The sequence below is a fragment of the Hermetia illucens genome, chromosome 3 (assembly GCF_905115235.1).
Source record: "Hermetia illucens chromosome 3, iHerIll2.2.curated.20191125, whole genome shotgun sequence".
NCBI lineage: Eukaryota > Metazoa > Arthropoda > Insecta > Diptera > Stratiomyidae > Hermetia > Hermetia illucens.
Genome location: NC_051851.1, coordinates 49,992,286 through 50,014,535, shown reverse-complemented (window position 1 = coordinate 50,014,535; position 22,250 = coordinate 49,992,286).

The window sequence follows — 22,250 nt, the reverse complement described above, 5'->3', positions numbered from 1 at the left end:
TATATCAATAAGTCATTGCCTCGTAAAGAAATCACTTTAATTAAATGATGCCATATTATGTGGTTTATAATTTAATTTACTAATTTAATTCACAAATCCCGAATTCTTTGTCCCTCCAGAAACTGTCTGACCCCACGATTTTCCCCCTCCGAAATCTTGAACTCTTTTTTCTGAAACTACAATTTTTCGGATTTTTTACTTCCCGGACACTTTTTAGCAATATATTCAACTAGATATAAATTCAATATTGAATAGTTGGCTACTGTATGAAATATATGAATTAAAATTTCCGATGAAAGCAACCATTCATCTAACCTAGATTTGAAACGAAATGATTCAATTATTTTAATATTGATAACTTGATTCTGATTGTTGACAGCGATTAATAAAAAAAATGTGATTAATGACTTCAGTAGTATTAAAAGTACCATTATTCAAGCAAATAAAACCTTAGTTCTTAAATGCAATGACTTTTAATTTGTTATACGATATCATTTTTGACTTACACACTTTATCATATTATTTCCGTATGGATAATTTGGAAATTGTTTTGCATATCCATGTATTTTGTTTAAAATGCAGTATGTTCTGTGACTTTAAGGTCATAACATATATCCAACAAGTTCATCTATTGTTGCCTCTGGCCATAATGGTGTAATATTTTCAAACTTTTCGTTTGCATTCTTTAATGAGTCCCTTTAATATGACACAGTTTTGATTACCTTTCGCCTTGTGCTTTGGGGCTTAAGAATACACTCAAAGTCTTCCCTGCTTATTGCAGAAGGCGACTAAGAGGAGTGGAAATTTGTGGCCTAGCAACCAATTTCCAGACTTTACTGCTACCGAAAACTCAATAACGCCTCAGATAGGGACTAACTCATGAATCCGGCGTCGCTTTGTTTTTTACGACTACCGCAGGGAGCCGGTTTCTGATAGACTCTAGACTTCAAGATTCTTGTCCAGGTTAAGGAGCATGATAATTGTGCAGTGTTATGTATAATACCAATGGAAGCTTCCGATATAGTGGAAAAGATGCTTTCTACAAACAATTATACGCAGTTCAGTAGAGGATTCGTAAAGGTGATATTGTGGTTCTGATGGGTCATCTAAACGCCAAAGTGGGGTCTGACAACACCTTGTTCGGACATGTGAGAACGAAACACGGTCTTGGCAAACGTAACGATAATTTTGGGAAGTTTATGGATTTCTTCAAATTCCACTGCCTCTTCATTGATGGCGCTTAGCTCGAGCACAGAACTTGCCATACGGTCAGTTGTATCAACTAACCGACATCATACGAGCAATCAGATTGGCCACTTTACAATCAATAGTAGAAGTAGGAGTTGTCGTTTGGATGTACGTAACAAGACGGACGCTGACATCGAACTCGAAAAAAAATGCCCATCTGATGATCGTTTACGCCGCTCCTAGCAGGGTTGAGGAGCTGTAACCCCGCAAATTCAAAATCGCTCTTTTGCATGATCCAGCAGTAAAACAATGGGAGAGCTATCCTGCCGACCGTATGGCAGATACACTTAGTAATCTGCCTGAAAATATCAGTGAGCAGATCATTGGCTATTGACTGCTGCGAATGATGCGAGGAAGAGGAATTACAGCCAATTTGATGAAATATGGAGGAGGGACACCAATCGTCCAAGACAATGATCTTGCCAGTCTTCATGTATTCCTCGGAGACTTGGGTTCTTAGCAAGAAAAAATGCGAACTCTTGGCCGCGTTCGAAAGAAGAATCTTCCGAAGAGTTTTTAGCCCCCTACATGAGGATGGACAATTTCGTAGTCTACATAACGACGAAATCTATGAGCGATACCACGACCGTCAGGTCGTAAGTTGCAGTGGGCGGATCACTTAATCCGTATGGATGAGGATGATCCGGCCCGGAAAGTCAATAAGCGTAGTATCTATGGTAGAAAAAGAAGATGAGGCAGACCCTGTCTGAGATGGAGCGATGACGTAGATCAGGATAGCAGACAGCTTTAGGTATATCGAATTGGTGAACCTCGTCGCAAAACCGGGTTTTCTGGAGTTCTTTATTAAGGCAGGCCTAGAACGGATACCGGTTCTTGCTCCGTTGATGATGAATTTGTTATTGTACTGCTCAGGGAAGCGGAAGATGCCGCGAGTCATAATGATTTCTCAATTGTATACCTCATCGCAGAAAATGGTCCTGTGACTGAACGAACAGCTGAAGTGGTAGAACGAACGATTTACAACAGCATCACATCCAATAATCCACATATTGTTAATGAAATAGCTGGTCACAGAAACAGGCCGATAGGGACTATTTTTCTAAATAGAGAAACATCTCGGCTATCAATACCCTGACACAGAAAAAAGTCGCTGGGTTTGACGATCTTCTGACATATTTGTTTACCACTGCACTTGTAGTTTCTGCAGATCTGCTGCTTTCACTCGTAGGAAAATCCTAGGAATCCGAAAATTGAAGAAGGGGATGATCGTTATGATTCCAAAGAAGAGGACCCGTTTTAAGTGTGACAGAAAGAAACGTAATACAAAATCATTAATGCCGACTTAGAAAACAACACAACACAATGAAGCAATACTGTGGGATTTGGCACCAAGGACTTATTAACAAAATCAAACGCCGACTTTTAACCTGTTTCTACATACTGTCAACATCGTATTTGACGAAAGGTTAGATAAAAAATTATTCACGGTGAACAACATAAGATCAGAGCAGAAGTACCCCCGGGGAGTATGCTCGCTCCTATATTGTATCCAATCTTCATGGCAGATGTTCTTCACAATTGGAAAGACATTTAGGTAGGCATTTAAAGTATGTGAAGATGTGTTAACAATGGCCTAATACTTCCAAAAAAATTACCGACTTCCACATATTACTTTTAAGTAGTGGACGGTGGGCTAACTAAATTCCTTGATTTGAGTCATAATATCAAAAACCGATTTAGAACTCTATACGCATTGACGGCCAGCTCAATTGTATCTAGATATTCCAGCTTAACAAGACCTTACACACTCGGTATTTCAATGTAAATAAAAAACAACTGAGGACTTTGTTTTTGGGCCTTTGTTTTCATTTCAGCCTTCCTTGTCCTTTTGGCTAAGGACCACCGCTCAGTGAACAAATTGGTAGGTTCCAGCAAGGTGATCGGGATGTTTGACGAATGATGTCATGACTCATTAAACTGCTGCTTATCCTCGGCCGAATGCAACTTGAAGCTCGGCAATGATTTCAGGAAGAAATATCACTGATAAAAAGAAACAGATTGTTAAAGCTATGTTTTCGGTGTCAAATTTTTTGGATAATTTACTTCTGCGGCACCACTCAATAGTGATTACAGATAACAGTTTGCTCCACCTTATGTTCACCCGATAATACATATTAGCTTTTCTGAATAATGTTCCCTGGGCAGGAGATTTCATATTGAACGCTTTTTCAAAAGCGATCTTTACTGTTGAATCGGATATAGAAATTTGCTACAATTTCCAAGGTGCTAATGTACCATATAGTGGCCATTGCAGGGCTGTATTGAACGAAAACCGGTCTTTTGTCAATAGCTTTCGATATGTTCGTGGCGAGCGTATAATCGATTTTGCAAGCACCCATGACCTTGTAGTTATGAATACATGGTTCATCGAACGACAGCATCATCTTCCTCCATTTCATGGTGGGATTAGTAAAACGCAAATCGACTATATTCTCATAAGACGCCGACATTTTACCAAAATTACTGACTGCAAAGCAATTCCCTAATGCTGAAATGAAGGTCCATGTAAAGAAACGCCTCTACCACAAGTTTCTGGACTATAAAACGCAATACGCGCTGCGCGGTTACTCATGGAGAAACACCGTGAGAAGCATCGCCCGCTTTAACATACATCGCATTTCTGAATCTAGAGAAAGCGTTTGACCGTATGCCACACGATCTCATCTGATATGCGCTACGATAACAATTAGTACCAGAAGAACTCGTACGCAGGATTCAATTGCTCCACCACGATCCGAAAAGTAATGTTCGAAGTGTGGCGCGTATATCAAAACCACTTCGTTTCTCTGTAGGTGTTCATCAAGGAAGCGCCCTCTCACCACTTCTCTCTGTTCTTGTTATGGACGTCGTATCACGGGACATTCACCGTCAAACGCTCTACACATTGCTTTATGCAGATGATGTTTTCCTAGCGTCTAATAGAAAAATGATCTCGAGCAACTTATCAAAAATGGATTGATCGCCTCATGCAATACGGTCTCAAATTGAATCTGAATAAAACTAATTTTTTAACGATAGATCCACATGAAACAGTCACACAGTGACCTGGCCAGAACTGAGTAATTTAAATATCTCAGGTCAATGCAATCAATGCAATGGAAAACTGCGTTAAGAAATTGCTCCACGCATTCACACAATCTGGATGAAGCGGCTTTCCACAACTGATGTTCTTTCTGATCGTCCTATCAATGAACCTCTCAGATCTAAAATTTACCGGAATGTCATCCGTCCGCTCTTTATGGGTCTGAGTGTTGGCCGACTATAAAAGGTATTGCAAGACGTCTTGCGGTATTGGAGACGAAGATGTTGCGTTGGGCTACTGGCGTGATGCATACCCGAAATGAGGATATCCGTAATCGATATGGAGTTGCATTGATAGTGGAAAAATTGCGAGAAAGGAGTCTTCGATGGTATGATCACGTTCCGAACATCGAAGTCGATGGTAAACGAACGAAAGGCCGGCCAAAACAATAGTGGCTTGACACGCTGGATGGGGATTTGAAAACCTCGCGATTGCATCTAGATCAGGCTATTGATAGAACCAAATGGCACAACTGATCACGACAAGTCGAACCCATATTGTTCAAGAGAGGAGGCAGAACATGCCCTATTTCAATGCCCGAAGTTTGCGGTTCAAAAGACCGAAATAGAAGCTATAACTGAGGGGTCTTCACGCCATGATGAATCACATGCCGAAACCGATATGCACTCCAGTCGGGATAGAAGCTACCTATAGGAACCTTAGACAGGGGCGCGAACGTAAACAAGAGTACTGGATAAATTCTGATTCAGCCCCAGAACGTAATACCATATGGGAGTCTTGTGGGAAGAGTGGGAGGAAAAGGAGGTGGTTTTGGCGTGTAAGAGTCCCACATAACTATCTGGTAGGGGGAGCGGCATATTTCAAACTTTCCACCTAACTACAAAAATAAACAAGTCGTCAAACCGCAAGATGGGCGCTTCAGGTATGAAAGGCTTTGTTTGCTTCTTCAGTGAGTATATTTAAGTGTACAAGTATTCCATTTGTACGTAGTCTGTTATGTATTTGCATTTAGCATGTCTGACTACCCACTTCAATATGATATCGATATTTAGTTGCAGTAAATTTACAGGGAGAGTCAACGTTGAGCTACTGTGACTTTGTTAGTAATAGTATGATTTTGATCAAACTTGGAGATAATATGCTTCATATTATCTTCTATAATACTACCAACTTTTATAACTCTGGGATAAACTTAAGGGAGGTTTTATTCAATTTCCCCAAAAATATGGTAATATACTATTATTAATTTAATTTGAACAGATATCGATATGGAGAGTATTTTGAGGCCTGGACACCATATAGAGACAGCTTCATGATTTTTTTCAGATTTTTCGGTTGGGTAGTTTCTGAGAATGGGTCCGTTAAAGAAATCATCACTTTTCAACCCTCCCACTCCCCGCCTTTTTAACAAATCTCAAAACTAAGACCATTCCGTGAAAAAAAAAATGTTACACCCTCCTTTTACATGTATGGAGACCCTTCCCCCCTCAATTCAACCCAGAAGGATATGACTCACTGCATGTTCACAATTCCCACCTTGTCACTAAATTTCGTGCCAATCGGTACAGCCGTTTCTGAGAAAAGTGCTTGTGACAGACAGACAGACATACATTGAACCGATTTTAATAAGGTTTTGTTTTGCAAACAAAACCTTAAAAAAAATAGACAGAGAATGAATCGATTTTAATAAGGTTTTAGACAAAACCTTAAAAAGTATTTAGCTCTTTAGAAACGCAAAACAGAAATTCTTCCAAAAAGTGTTTTTAATCTAGCCTTATGATCATTTTAATCGTCAATAACATACCTTCAATCTCTCTCTGGAAACGGAAGCAAATTTACATTCTTAAGTGTAGATATAGAAGTACTATATCCATTCGGGAACGATATCTGAACTGCAAACTGAAATATCTATCCTCCACTCATATCCTTTAGGTAAATGTCAAGGAATAAGATGTTTGTCGCTGACGTTAAAACATTTCACGTCTGTCTACCTCTTCAAGCGTTTAAATAAAAGTTAAACGATATACATATGCAGATTCACTCTTTTCACTGCTGTGCACCGCATGATACTTTTCTTCAACCTTTCGTACTCAAAAGCCACAAAATCATAATAAAAATATTACCCGAGTATAGTATTTCATTGTGCGTTCTGTCATCATATATGTAAGGGTATTGTCATCATAGATGTCACATGCACTCAGAGCGCATATAAGAAAGGCAACAGGATGTTATTCAGAAGTATGACGTTTTTGCTTCCGCGACATCTTCTTCATAGGACTTAAACGTGGAAGCCGCGAGCGGGTTACCTACCTCAGTAAAATTCTAACATCAAACTTGTTAGACTTTCAATGCCTTAATGTTGACTTTCTCTTGCCTTGCTTTCTCCGTACTTGCAAAAACGTTCGCAACAACCTACAGGTTTGATTTCGAAAACATCTTGTCAGCAGACTTAAAACTAGGATGACTGAAATTCATGTATGTGCGAGTAATATTCCGACTATTCTCCGGAAACATAAAGATCTTAAATTAACCTCACTTAGTTGAATTTTTCTGGAAAATGAATATTCTCTGGGGATAAAACTGAAAACCCTGACATCATCCTGAATGACTGCCATCCAAGTAGTTGACTGCACACCCAACCAAAGAATTCTGTTACTCTGAGTAATGACAACGACAAGCTATAATTCAATTATGCAAATAAAATTCTCAACCATTAACTCGACTTACCCTCACCTTGCGTATAGGGTACAAAACCTGGCAGATCGCTGTCACACACCCTCCTTCATCTTCCACGGTTTCATTTTCGAGCAAAAAAGTAAGAGATGATTCGAAAAGAACGCCCTTATTCAATCTATTAAATGTGATCCGTTTAACGCCCCGAGGCACTGCTGTTACGCTTTCATATATTATGCACAATGTCATTGTTGATTAATAGACGGATTGAAGTAATTCCGAAAGGTATTGTCGATCTTAATGACTAGGTATTCTGAAACGATGTGGCATACGTGTTTTCGGTACATGGTTATAGGGGAAGTCTACAGTTCACGAAGAATTTTTGCTTAACATTTCTGATCGGGTTTAGGAAGAGATTAATTCAGAATAAATAACAAAGAGATCCGCAGGAGCAATTTCGACTTATAGTTTCGGGACATTTTAATAAATGGCAGTAGAATGTCCTTTAGAAAATAGCTCGAAATTAACGAACATCCTTCCGAACAATATTGACCTTTAGCAAACTCATAATGCGCCACAAATACTCTATGTCTATTTCAGCCTTCCTCTCCGGTATGCAAGTCGCCTCATGGCAATCTTTTCACCATGTCATAGTCCTTGCTTAAAATTGAACTTTCAGATATATAATAGCAGTTCCAAGTGGGAGGAACAAAAAATTCGTCTAAGTCCAAAGCGACAAATGTTTGTTAGGAAATTAAGGGTTACATTTTCAGTACCAAAAAGAGAGGGAGCCTGTTGTCGTGGTGGATGATGATGATGATGATAATGCGAACACATGGCCAGTGAAGTCTTTTCTGTTCCATTTCCCGCAACGTTTTCAAGTAGAGAAATCAATTAAGCTGAAAGGTAAATAAGTGTCACGGCTTTCGATTAATACTTAAGCAGTGATAACCATGATGAATTAGCACTGGACCAAATTTTATAAAAATTGATATTGGTTCTGAACTATGAAAATGAAAACGAAATTCTTTCAGGACTTTTTTATAATTAACACAACAGATATATACAAATGCACACCATATCAGGCCTCGATTGGCGTAGGTCAGTACCTTTCAATGGGCGTAAATATTTGATATGGTCTAAAACTGTAGATAAGTACAATTTATCCTGCTTTCAAAATGTCCAGGTCAAAGGTAGCCCAGTCAGAATGGCTGGTAGACCGTACGACTAGGATACACTGTGCGCATCCGAAAAAAACTCCCGCATCGACTCCACAGACCATCTTTTATCCGCCGGTGAAGAATACTGTGTCATAGTCTTGCAACACGCCGCCGGTCTTCCACTCCGCCCTGATTGGAAAGCCAACTGCAGTTCTTGTAAAGTTCAACTTGCGCGTGGTATTATTCGTAGGGGTTACCCAGATTTCCCGAGGTACTTCCTCTAGGCCGCATCCGAAGTCAGATAATCTGACGGCACTGCACGCTACAACGTATATAACGTGCAGGTATAGGGGAGGAGATGCACGCGCTTCTTTGAGTTCTATTAAGCTTCGTTCTATTGGACTTTTTGATCAAAACCCGCCACTGTACAATAGAGTTATACGGTAAGATGTGACGCATTACAGCTGAGTACATGCAGAGAACCATTCTCGGCCCGAGAGCCCATTTCTTTGCAAAGGTTTTCTTGCATTTCTGGCTTTCTTAACCCTCAGTTCTACGTTCAATCTCCAATTTAGCTTCGGATCCAAGATTATGGTGGTGAATAGCATCAGTTCTGTGTCACCTGTGATTGTAGAAATTTGCACATTGCAACGTTAAGTACTAGACTGGCCTGAAGAAGACGTTGAAAAATGAATGAACATTATCCAATTATACGAGACAGAAGTAGAGGTTTCGCAACACAGAGTGGATGAATCTCTTAAAGGTTTGCGCCGCGTTGCACAGTATAAAAGTCTTCCTAGTGAACTCTAAGAGTCCGAAAGGTGTGCATATAGCCATTTTCAAAATATCTGTGGGAGCTACAGGGATCTGATGGTATGCCTTTGGCTTAGTCAAAGGTCGAGAAAATACGGCAGTTTGCAAGAGAGTGCACAAAATCGTAAATGTTTGGGATGGGGTATCGGTCTGGAATCATCTGAGCCTTTAGACGTCTTTAGTCGTCACAAGGTCTCCATTTGCCGTTGGATTTAGCGAACATGTGAAGTGGCGAAGACCAACAACTGTCTGATAGTCTGCAAATGCCCTGCTTGAGAAGTTCATCGAACTCTTATCGCGCAATTGCAACCTTCTGCGGTGGTAATATATGCACCTTAGGGAAAATGGCGAGCCAGTACTACTAACGTGGTGCTGAATATCATGCTTAACAGAGTCAAAGAGACTACGCTCGGTAGTGATATTATTGTATTTTTGAAGAAGTGCACGAATACGTTCGTGGGCAACGATGGAAAGAGTGCTGGGTGAGGGATTTTTTCTGATGACCTAAGGGAAATTGTGAGTGACCTATTCTGTAGGTCCACTGGCAATCCATCAAGGTAGGTAGGTATTCTGACGTCCGCGATAATGAAGCGGAAAGAAGACGTTCGTCGAAGTCCTAAACTCAATTCTACCTGCCTGTAGCCATACGTGTGGATCGACCAAGAATTTGATGCCGCGAGTTTCAATGATTGAAATATTAGATTATTACGCCGGGATACGGGAAGAACCGAAACTTCAGCATCTGTATTGAGCAGGTAGCTGCGGCGGCTCAAGGGGTCGTAGATTGTGAGACGATGTGGTGTTGCATTTTGGGTAGCAGTCGCCAGAACTCCCTGCAGGTCTGACTTGTTTGGTGAGAAATCGCAGGGACTGGTACATTTTTTAGTCTGACTTACTAATCGATCACTCATTTCGGGATGCGGATCTAGACCTTTTCTAGCCCTACTCCCCAAACGCAAAGCACCAACGGCCTCTGTCAACTCAGAGGCGGTGGCTTTTAATGCTGCCACAATCTGCTGCAACTGAACTACCTGGCGTGAGTTAACGTGTTTTACCATCCGAACGTTGCAGTGCGCTTTAGCACGCGGCGGAGTAAGATTGCCACTGGAAGCCGAACTGCGTCCAATTGGTGGACGCCCTGAATATCTTGCAGTGTCGCTTCACATTGTCATTCAGTGTTAACGAGCACCTGCTGTGAAGTTAAGTTGCTGTTGTGGAGAGGCCAATGCAAGCGGTAGCGTGAATACTGGTCGGTTTCCCTTCAATTCCAACAAAGTTTCACAATATCAAAGTAAAAGTCGTGTATTAGGAGAGGAATTGCGCATCCAAATAAGATGTTCTGGCCTATCAAGCTGTTTGCGTTTTCACAAATTCCAGGTCTGCGGTACAAATCTTCGTCGGTTTGCACTTAACACACTTTTTGCTGTGCTCGCTTTAATCGCCCTTTGCATTTTCACGGAATTCAGGAGCTCTGCTTGCATTGCTACATACCGAGTAATGTTGCATTCTCAGAGAACGCGCGGATAATTATCACGAACGTCGTTGAGCGGAAATTCGACTTTCCAGACAGGAAAAGAAGCCTTCGAGAACCAACAGGTCTGTGAGCTCGAAAAGTGTAGACAGAACTTCCTGAAGCCAAAAATCAATTTTAAACTGTAGCGCCATAGAAGAGAAAAATGTAAGACATGATTAGAAACCAAAAGACAAACAAGTAAAACACCGCAATATTCCTGACGAAAGGAAGTTAATGGGGCACAATTCTTTCATGAACAAGCTGAAATCCACAGGAGAAAAACAGGTCAAAAGCAAAGCAATTTGGTTAGAAGGCCTCCCAAATTTTTATAGAACAAAGCAAATTATAATAATTGTGGTGACGTGTTACTTCTGAGCATTTCGAGCCTTCCATCATCATCGTCACCAACGGCGCAACAACCGGTATCCGGTCTAGGCCTCCCTTAATAAGGAACTCCAGAATCGCGGTTTTGCGTCAAGGTCCACCAATTTGATATTCCTAAAAGCTGTCTGACGTTCTGACCTACGCCATCGCTCCATCTTAGACAGGGTCTGCTTCGTCTTCTTTTCCTACCATAGATGTTGCCCTTATAGACTTTCTGGGCTGGGTCATCCTCATCCATACGGATTAAGTGACCCGCCCACCGTAACCTATAGAGCTGAATTTTATCCACAACCGGACGGTCATGGTATCACTCATAGATTTCGTCATTATGTAGGCTACGGAAGCGTCCATCCTCATGTAGGGGGCCAAAAATTCTTCGGACGATTCTTCTCTCGAACGCGGCCAAGAGTTCGCATTTCTTCTTGCTAAGAACCCAAGTCCCCGAGGAATACATGAGGACTGGCAAGATCATTGCCTTGAACAGTAAGAGTTTTGACTCCATGGTGAGATGTTTCGAGTGGAACTGTTTTTGTAAGCTGAAATGGGTTCTGTTGGCTGCCAACTGTCTACGGCAAGGGGATGCCCTATCATACGTCCTCTTTAACCTGGCCCTCGAGAAAGTGATCCGTGATGCTGAGGTAAATGCAAGAGGTACGATCCTCTTTAAGTCCACCCAACTACTGGGATATGCTGACGATATCGACATCATGGGAAGCACCACTCGAGACATCCAAAACGCCTTCAGCCAGATCGAGCAGGCGGCATTGGCGCGAGATCTTGGGCTGCATATCAATGAAGGCAAGACAAAGTATATGGTGGCAACGTCAGCATCGAAAACCAACCAACAACGTCAAACCGCACTGGTCAAACAGGAAGCATAAGGATATGAGAATACAACTTTGATACCGTTGATGATATCTTTTATCTAGGGTCGAAAATCACAACCGATAACAGCTACGATGAAGAAATCCGCGCACGGTTGTTGTCAGCCAACAAAGCCTATTTCAGCTTATAAAAACTGTTTCGCTCGAAACGTCTCACCATAGGGTCAAAGCTCTTACTGTACAAGACAATGATCTTGCCAGTCCTCATGTATTCCTCGGAAACTTGGGTTCTTAGCAAGAAGAATTGCGAACTCTTGGCCGCATTCGAGAGAAGAATCCTCCGAAGAATTTTTGGCCCCCTACATGAGGATGGACAATTCCCTAGCCTACATAATGACGAAATCTATGAGCGATACCATAACCGTCCGGTTGTGGATAAAATCCAGCTCTATAGGTTACGGTGGGCGGGTCACTTAATCCGTATGGATGAGGATGACCCAGCCCAGAAAGTCTATAAGGGCAATATCTATGGTAGCAAAAGAAGGCGAAGCAGACCCTGTCTAAGATGAAGCGATGGCGTAGGTAAGGACGTCAGACAGCTTTTAGGAATATCAAATTGGTGGACCTTGACGCAAAACCGCGATTCTGGAGATACTTATTAAGGTAGGCCTAGACCGGATACCGGTTGTTGCGCCGTTGGCGATGATGATGGCTGCCAACAAACGTGCGCGGATTTCATCATCATAGCTGTTATCGATTCAACGGTCTCAAAGTTGTACTCTTCTATCTTCATTCTTCTCGTTTGAACAGTGCACCGTGTATTTTGTCTTGCTTTCATTGATGTGCAGCGTAAGATCTCGCGCCAATGCCGCCTGCTCGATCTGGATGAAGGCAGATTGTACGTCTCGGTTGGTTCTTGCCATGATGTCGATATCGTCAGCATAGGCCAGTAGTTGGATGGACTTCAAGAGGATCATATCTCTCGCATTTACCTCAGCATCACGGATCATTTTCTCCAGGGCCAGGTTAAAGAGGACGCATGATAGGGCATCCCCTTTTCTTAGACCGTTGTTAATGTCGAATGGTCTTGAGAGTGATCCTGCTGTTTTTATCTGGCCTCGCACATTGGTCACGGTCAGCCTAGTCAGTGTTATCAATTTCGTCAGGATACAGAATTCTCTCATGGCCGTGTACAGTTTTATCCTGGCTATGCTATCATAGGCGGCTTTAAAGTCGATAAAAAGCCTCCCATCGACAATCTTTAATAAAAGTACGTAGTGAACATAGCTATCAGTGTTCGATATCTTCCAAATCAGGAGTTATAGGTTTCATTAGCTTTTGAGTACAACCACTCGTCTAATATGATCTGACAGAATAAAGCTAAGGTGAGTTTCTGTTCTGTTCCTGTAAATAACAGCAAGTGGATTAATCGGTTTTAATTTTATGTCAACTACAGTGTTACAATCACGAATTTATATTGATAAAAAGATTCGATTCTTGGAAAAAAACAAATCGGAAACTCGGCGCTTTGGGTATGAAAGGCTTTGTTTTTTTCTTATGTAAGTATATTTGAGTGCAGAACTCCTCTCCTGTCCAACAAATGTCAAACATAAAACTCGCTTCGAGAAATACCAATCGAGCCCTTTCAAAGATGCAAGTTCATGCATGTGTGGGTGCTCACAGTTCCCATCTTCTCACCAAATTTCGTTTCAATCGATATTGCCGTTTCTAAGAAAAGTGTGTGTGGCCGACAGACAGACAGATATTCCTGTGAGGAGTTGGCAGATCTGCTATCAGGCGCAACCCCATGCGGTGGATAGGGATATACCTATCGATTTGTAAATACGTGTTCATGTACTATTCTTTTCTGACTCTGCATGGGATGGTGTTTGCTCGTCGTACGTGGACCAAAATGGCTTTAGGAAATATACCCAGAACATAAAACCACTACAAACGACGTGAGAGGGAGGAAACTTACGGAATCCCATAACGGCGGCTTTTGGGGTGGGAGAGTCGGCTCCCGGTCGTTGATATTCCCCGACCGCAGTGTCTCGGTGGTGGACAATTTTGCCATCGTGGCATCTAATGCTACAAGTTTTTTAGATGTGGAAAAGGAGGTGTTCAAGCGAAATACTACTTTACCGAGAGCGCTAGTAACAAAATCGAAAGCAGATCGCCGGACGACAGAAAAACGGTAACAACACCGACCGCATGTGTTCAATGGGAGCAACAGGAGGAGAAGTTCGTCAGCCCTGAGATTTCCACCAACGCTGATGATAGGAAAAGATAAAGCAGAGGGAAGGTCAATGAACGCCAAAAGTGAAGGACTATTTAAAAACAGAAATGGAGGAGTAACCATTCACACAGCTTCGTACAAAAATAGTTGAGCTGTCCGAGTTTATCAAGGACAAGCACAACGTGTACCAAGTCATAAAAAATATGGTGAGAGCTGTTAGAGTGCTCTATAACAATTCATAGCAGGAAGAATGAAATTCTAAGGACAAATCAAAATCTACTGCCCCAACAGTATCACAAGCGACGCAAGTGCCACTTAATCATAATGCCATCAACCTGGCACCAAACAAGAGAGTGCGGGAAAAAGATGGAGATACTCTGGGAAATCAACAGGCAATTCCAAAAATGGTACTAAAAGCACGGAAAGGAGAAAGCAAGCGCCAAATACGAGCTTCGGTAATTTTAGCAAAATCTAAGGGGAACGAAAATGGTGGACGGACCAATGTAGTTAGAAAGAAGGAGGAAAAGAAATCAAAAGTGCGAATTCGCACAGTGGAAATTGTGTTCTCCAGATTTTCCTTAGCTGGAGATATTGAAAACGATCAAAACTGACCCCCGGCCTAAAGGATGTAGGCAGAAATGTCAGCAAGATTCGAAGGACCTAAAGGCTGACCTAATGTACGAGCTGAAAAATCCAGTTTGGGAAAAACTGATAACTCAATTTAAGAACTCACTTGGGGAGAATGTCACGAAGTTTATACACATTATCTCTATGAAGGGACATCGAAAGAAGAAATTTGCACTGCCTTAAAGGAACAGCTCAATCTGGAGGAACTTGCCGAGGAGTCTATTGTGAGTTTCCAAAAAGCCTACCAGTGAAGGCAACGCAGAAGCTATTAGCGGCTGGAAAAGTTCAAATCGGATGGATTGTCTACCGATTTCTTTAAAGAGATGCCACACATGCCTCATTTTTTATCACTTTGCGAAGACATGCACCAGCGGCATTGATCGATCCAATCGATGCGGAAGGTGGCCATATTGCTAAAGCATGCAATATGGACCCCAAAGTTTTTTTGGGCATATCGCGGGAAGTGTTAAATGACCAGAATTCAGGAAGGCGCTGACTTCTATGAAAAAATAAGGTTTATTTAAATAAACATCAACCATTCAGGATCGCTCAGGATTTATTCAAGGACCACTTACAAATCTGAGATGGAAATCGCCATGATTAGCGAAACCTGCAGAAATCGTCACAGGGTGTTATAGATTCGACTGGTGGGGCAGCGATATAGGCGTTCGGTCGACAAGCCATGCAAGGTGCAACGATATGGGCGTGCGGTCGACAAGCCATGCAAATTGCAGCGAGTCAGACGGTCTTCAGCTTTGTGTGGGCGAAAATATACGCGGTATATGTGTTCAACTGTTACTCCCCACCAAGTTTGGCGCTACTGCGAATGCGAGCAAATGCTTGACAGCCTTATTCCCCATGCAAGAGGACGTAGTCCAAGGGTGATTGCCGGTGACTTCAATGAGTGTGGTGATTGTAGTGCTAAGAATCCCACACGTTATCCAGGGCAGTGTCTTTTGTCCTCAAAAAACAGACAGGCAGACATTGAACCAATTTTAATGTTATTTTGCAAAGAAAACCTTAAACATTATATTAAGGTTGCCTTAGGTGCCAAGGCTTTGACAGAAGTTAACTCTAGATAAGACGATAATAAGTTCGAATTTTGGAAGACATATTTCCATTATCGTTTACGCTATAATATCTTCTATTTCTGCTTCACTTGATATAAATCATTTTCTCTTTATTCCAAATTTAATTTAAACACTACATTTGTTTAGTCGTTTATGTCTACGTGAAATTTTCCCTAGAACCCTGCAAAATAGAGAACCGGACACTTTACATTTCCTCCTTTTTCCTCTTCTTCCTTCTTCACATTTTACCGTATCGTAAATAATAATATTTTGCAGAGAATAAACAGAGTAGAAAATGCAATGTTTACGGTGTACATTTAAACGTATAGTAGCCAACTTAATGAGTGAAGGGACTTGGGGATTTTTGTGCTTGTGACTTTGGTTACCAGCCGTTCTCTTTATTGTTCTGGTTTATACGGGTAACATTTAGGATACTACAACATAGCTGAAATCTCAGCTCTAGTCTATAACTCATCCCTGTCTCATGCGTGTGAATATATGTCTTTCTGACCACGTTTGCAGGCAAATGGAAAGGTGTTGGTTGACATAATCAAATAAGACAATTAATTTTTCCTACGTTCTGCTCTTCACTTAATTGCTTCCATGCATAGGAATCCTGTTGGGTCACTATTATCCTCCTCCTGGAGGAACTCAATTTCTAACAGTGACGGACACATGAGAATTGAATAATACCATGTGGTAAGTCTCAATGCAATCTCTCGGAATGATGAAGGTAGCAGTATTTGGAACTGTTTGCTGTAAACTTATTTAAGTATTCACCGAACATTCAAAGATTTTGATTCCACAATTTTAGATTTCACCTTTAAAAAAATTCGAGTGTAGTTACATTTTGAGCTGATTGAAGTCTTATTTTCTATCCTGTGCCTATATTCACATAATTATCACCCATTTCGAGTGATTGTTCTTCCATTTTCGACGTCCTCAGAACACTGTTGGTCAAATACGAAGTATATTAGCAAACATAATGCAATTCGAATGGCTTACTACTTATTTTCATCACCTTTTTCCTCCACATCAGACACATAGGAAAAGAATCAAAATTTTTATTCTGATCACGTTTCACCCCTAGTCTGTTGGGAGACCAAAATTTTCCTTCAACTTAGCATTTTATTTCCTGAGCTTCCAATTGTTTTCACCCTGGCGGATTGTTACAGGACGAAGAAAACCACCTTGGCATACTGTATTTCGGTTTATTGCAATGCTACATATTTCGAATGGAAGGTATATGAAAAGAGAATTAACCAGGATACATCTGGTGCCACTCTTGCATTGTATCTACCTTTTCAAGATTTTCCCCACTGAAGAAGGTGCAGATTAAGTGGATAAAGCCAAATGGTATCATAGAGCTTGGTCGTTCTCTGAAACGAGATGAGTGTGTATTTCGAGTAATATTGAGAGATATACGTAAATAGAGATAATTGTATCTACTCGAATGGATTGTTCACTGTCTTTATTTTCGATGAATGTAAGTTGCAATCTGAGTATGTGAAGCTTTGGATGAGAATTTTATTTTAAGTTTGGTTTTTCTGAAGCACTAACCGATCATGTTGAAATTAGTATAAAGATGTTTAATCCTCCTGCAATTGTTAGATAAATTGAAGTTTCTTTATTTTTTAAATACAGAGAACTCATTAAATCTAGTATTCATTATATTCTGTTATATAAATATTGATATTGTATGCATCAAGATGGCAACTGGAAAGGTAACATTTTCGATTATGGAAAATAATGACCACTACCAAATGCAGCTACGCAAATTTTACTGTTGATACCTGTTTGTATACATACCACTTCATTAGGTGGCTCTAGAAAAGAAACGGGTTATTACCGCTTCTGCTTCTCAAATCAATAAAAAATTCAAAAAATTCTAAAATTGGCCTATATTAAGTTGTCTCTTTTTTCCAAACATCTTAGTTAAAGTCTAAAACACGGTAGAAAATTGCTTTAAACTTGAATATTTATTTGTGATATTACAGCTTTAGAGATAACTGCGTTTCCGGATTCTAGACAAGATAGCGGAAGCAGTTACATCGCTGTTAATGCGTCAAGCAACATGCAGTTCAGTGCCACAATCGGCAGAAACCACGTTGCCTAGATATACAAATTGATCGACACTTCGGACTCTCGGGGGGGAGTACGATGAACCGTCAGACTGAGAACCGTGGTTTTGTTGTGTTTATCTTCAATTCAATTCTACTTGCATCTCTTTCCAAATCCAGAGCACCTTGTCGAAGATCCATGACCCAGTGAGAGGGCAAACAGTTTTCAACGTAGTCGAGATGTTTGAGGAAAGATTTCATCGTACATTGAACTCCTGCACTCCATGGTGGTTACAGCGTAGTATAGGCCCCAAGGCAAAACGTGGATTGGTACGCTGCTGAACCAACACCAACAACTCTACTACCAAACCCTATCTCCTCCACGTGGTGACCGCTGGGAGCTCTTTCTTAACGAGAAGCTGCAGACGGAGAAAGATGAAGGCAAGTCTCCTGCGTTTAAAAACGAGACAAATTGTACCAACTGATCTTTCAGGTTGGGGGTTGGGTAGGGGCGACACGGAAGACAACTTGTTACGAAGCCACAAAAGGAGCCTCGGGCTGGACTAATAACACAACGACAAACACGGTAACGAAAAACGAATAACGATTTGCTCATTTCCACATGGAACGTGTGCTCCCTGTACAAATATGGAGCTGTCAAGCAACTGGCCGATACCCTGTCCCAATACAAGGCCCATGTAAAAGCGTTGCATGAAATACGTTGGACTGGGACCGGTTTTCTGGAGAAGAACCATTACCATATATTATAGTAGCCATTAATAATAATAATAATCGTTGGCGCAACAATCCATGTTGGGTCAGGGCCTGGAAGTGTGTTAGAGCACTTCATTCAAATCCGTAACGGTACACTAGGAGGCAATGTGGTCAGCATTGCGCTCGCCCGAGATTATTACCCTGATTTGACTCAGGTACTTATTCACAGCTGAGTCGACTGGTATCCGACGTCAAATCACGATACAAATTCCACTGCCACCAGTGAGATTTGAACCGCCACCTTCCATACGACAGCCTTGCGCTCTAACCACTCAGCTATCCGGACCAAGCAGCCATTACCATATATTATAGTAGCCATCCAGTAAACCATGTGTTCGGAGTAGGTTTCTTAGTCAGCCAAAAAAGGAAATCTGCTGTTATCGCCTTTGAAAACATAAGCAAACGACTATGCCCTCTGCGCTTGCGAGGCAAATTTAGAAATACAAGCCTCACTAACATCCACGCCCCTTCAGAGGAGACTGCATAGTCGAAAAGGATACCTTCCACGAGGTAGTTTAGTGGACCTTGGAAGCCGGGGATTTTAACAACCAGGTAGGAACGGAGCCCATATTCAGGCGATACGTTGGCTCCATAGCTTACATAGGGATACCAATGATGAGGGACTGCGGATAACTCAATTAGCAGTGTCACACGAAATGATTGTTGAAAGTACCTGGTTTGCACGGAAAGCAGTGCAAACGAACATTGGGCCTCTCCAGACGGGACCGCTTTCAACCAAATTGACCACGTGTTGATCAAGCGCTGCCACCTATCAGTATTGATGAATGTCAGAACATATAGGGGGACAATATAGACTCGGATCACTATCTCGTTGGGATGGTGTTCCAGGGTTGAATAACAACACCACGTAGAATCCCCTCTTACAATCAAACGAGAGTTAACACTGAAACCATCCCCAACACAGCCCCCCGTAACACCTAAAAGAGAGAAATAGATACCGCAATCAACAGCATAAAAGCATAAACAAATGATCTTCATAATCACATGAAGAGCGTTATCATTGATACGACCACAAATATACTAGGCCCCAGTCCCAAGAAAAGTCGAACGGTCGGTTTGACGGTGAATATAGGCTAGCAACGGAACGGAAGAATACTAAATATTGAATTCTCAAAGAGTGCAGGCACTCACGGAGACCTATCGTGAGCTCCGTTGAGCGAGAAGCGACCTCGCAGACAGAAAAACGAAACCTGGGAGAACCAACAGGTCTGTAAACTTGAAAAGTACAGGGATATATTCGCAACTGATCAGCAGGATGAAACCTTATACACCTCGATGCTCATCCTGCCGAAACAGATAGCGAAATCTGACTTCCGACAGAATAGACATGTTGGAGCGATTTGTTGAGTATTTTCATAAACTCCTCAACAACCAGAACATCGGCAAGTTGGGGGTCCCTCCAAATGAAGACGACGGACAAATGCTGCCACCGCCAAATATAGAAGAAACAGCCCGTGCAATTCGTCGGCTTAAAAATCATAGGTCAGCAGGAGCCGATGGAATTACAGCTGAATTGGTGAAATATGGAGGCGACCAATTACACCAAGCGGTTCGTCAACTGATGCTCAAGATGTGAGACAATGAATCAATGCCGGACGTCTGTCATACATACATCAAAAGGGAGATATCACAAAGTGCAGCAATAATAGAGGTGTCACGTTCCTGACAACCAGCTATAAAATATTCTCCTCTATCTTGCTAGGCCGAATAGCTTGATACGTGGAGAACATCTTTGACCCATATCAAAGAGGATTTACTCCAGGCAAATCAGAAACCGATTAGATTTTCTCTCTGCGGCAAGCGATGGAAAACTGTTGGAATATGGCCATCAGTCATTGACACCATAGCCAGAGTAAAACTGTACACGGCGTGAAAGAATTCAGTAACCCGACGAAATTGATAAGACTGACTAGGCTGATCCTGAACAATGTGCAGTTAAATGCAGCAGGATCACTCTCGAGATCATTCAATATCAACAACGGTCTTAGACAGGGGGATGCCCTATCATGCGCCCTCTTTAATCTGGCCCTGGAAAAAATGATCCGTGAGGTAAATGCGAAAGTGTTCTATGCTGATAATATCGACATCATGAGAAGAACGACCCGAGACGAACAAATTGCCTTCATCGAACAGCGGCGCGAGATCTTGGGCTGCACGTCAATAAAGGCAAGACGAATATGTGGTGCCAACATCAACACAGATTGGTCAAGGGAGAACAATAAAGATAGGAGATTACAACTTCAAGAACGTTGATAATTTCTCCTATCTAGGGTCCAAAATCAAGACCGATAACAGCTACGATGATGAAATTCACGCATAGTTATTGGCAGTCAACAGAGACTATTTCAGCTTACAAAACTGTTCTGCTTGCCATCGGGTCAAAGCTGTTACTGTACAATTCGATTACGTAGCCTATATAACGACGAAATCAATGAGCAATACCACATACGTCTGGTTGTGGATAATATCCGGCTCAATAGGTTGTGGTGGGCGGGTCACTTAATCCGTATGGATGAGGAACTGTATAAGGGCAATATCTATGGCAGGAAAAGTGCCTGAGATGGAGCAATGGCGTAGGCCAGGACGCCAGACAGCTTTTAGAGATATCGAATTAGTGGATCTCGGTGCAACGGGATGTCTGGAGTTCCTTATTAAGGCAGACCTAGACCGGATACCGATTGTTGCTCCTACAATTTAAAACACTACGACTTTATCATCTCGTATGCCCCCAGCATTATCCAGTCTACCGGTGGCTTTCTGCTATTAAGAATAGCGTGGATCATCTGCTTTTTTGAAAACCAGTTTCATGTGCTATTTCCTTGAATTTGTTGCCGCCTTTGTGGAGCATTTTTTCTAGGTGAAGAGGGGTACTCACTTTCAGTTCAGTGAGTTTTTTACTTATCAGCTTGCATTCATTAGGCAAATATTTTACACTAGCTACCTACTTTTAACTACATCTTGGTTTGGTCACCATACGCTTTTCACTCCTTAGTGGCATATAGGGCATCTGCACAGATTGCGCTTCAATTTCACTATCATCAAACCTAATGCTGGGGCAAGAGGTAAGATCACAGCGGCAAAACAAATACAGACACCCATGACGATGGGATTCGAACCCAGACATGCGGGATTGAGAGGCTGACCCTCTTCTCTTTCAACCATCGAGCCGATTTTTTCGCCCGGTGGATTTAAATAGTTGACGACATTTATAAACGATACCATAACTGCCTCGTTGGGAATAAAATCTTGCTCAATAGATTACACAGGTGGGTGAGGATGTTCCCAGAAATTCAATAAGGGCAATATCTATAATACAAATAGAAGGTGTGGTAGACCCTGCCGTAGATGGAGGGATGACGTGGGCCAGCACCGCAGGTAGCTTTTAGGGATATCGAATTGGTGGACTTCGGCACAAAACCGGAATTTATGAAAATTAATATCTTCCTGTATAGGACAATCTGTAGTCCAAGATGTAACTTGGTGTTAGCTTCACATTCGGTCTCTCAGCTGAACTGTAATTATTTTGGCACCGTATTTATTGGAATTTTGTTTTTAGTTCGGCCATAAATTATTGACAATTTTTTATGGAATGTTATTATCCACCATCAACAAGTGTACAAGTGAATGTGACTCTAAAGTAGTGCAACATTTCTTGTATATACTTATCATAAGCTTAAATTCTTCCCTGAGAAAATTCACCCAAATCGAAATGACTTTTTCTGGAGACAATCTTCTATTCATTTTTATAAAGCACTGCAGAATCCTCTAGTTCTTCCCTGAACT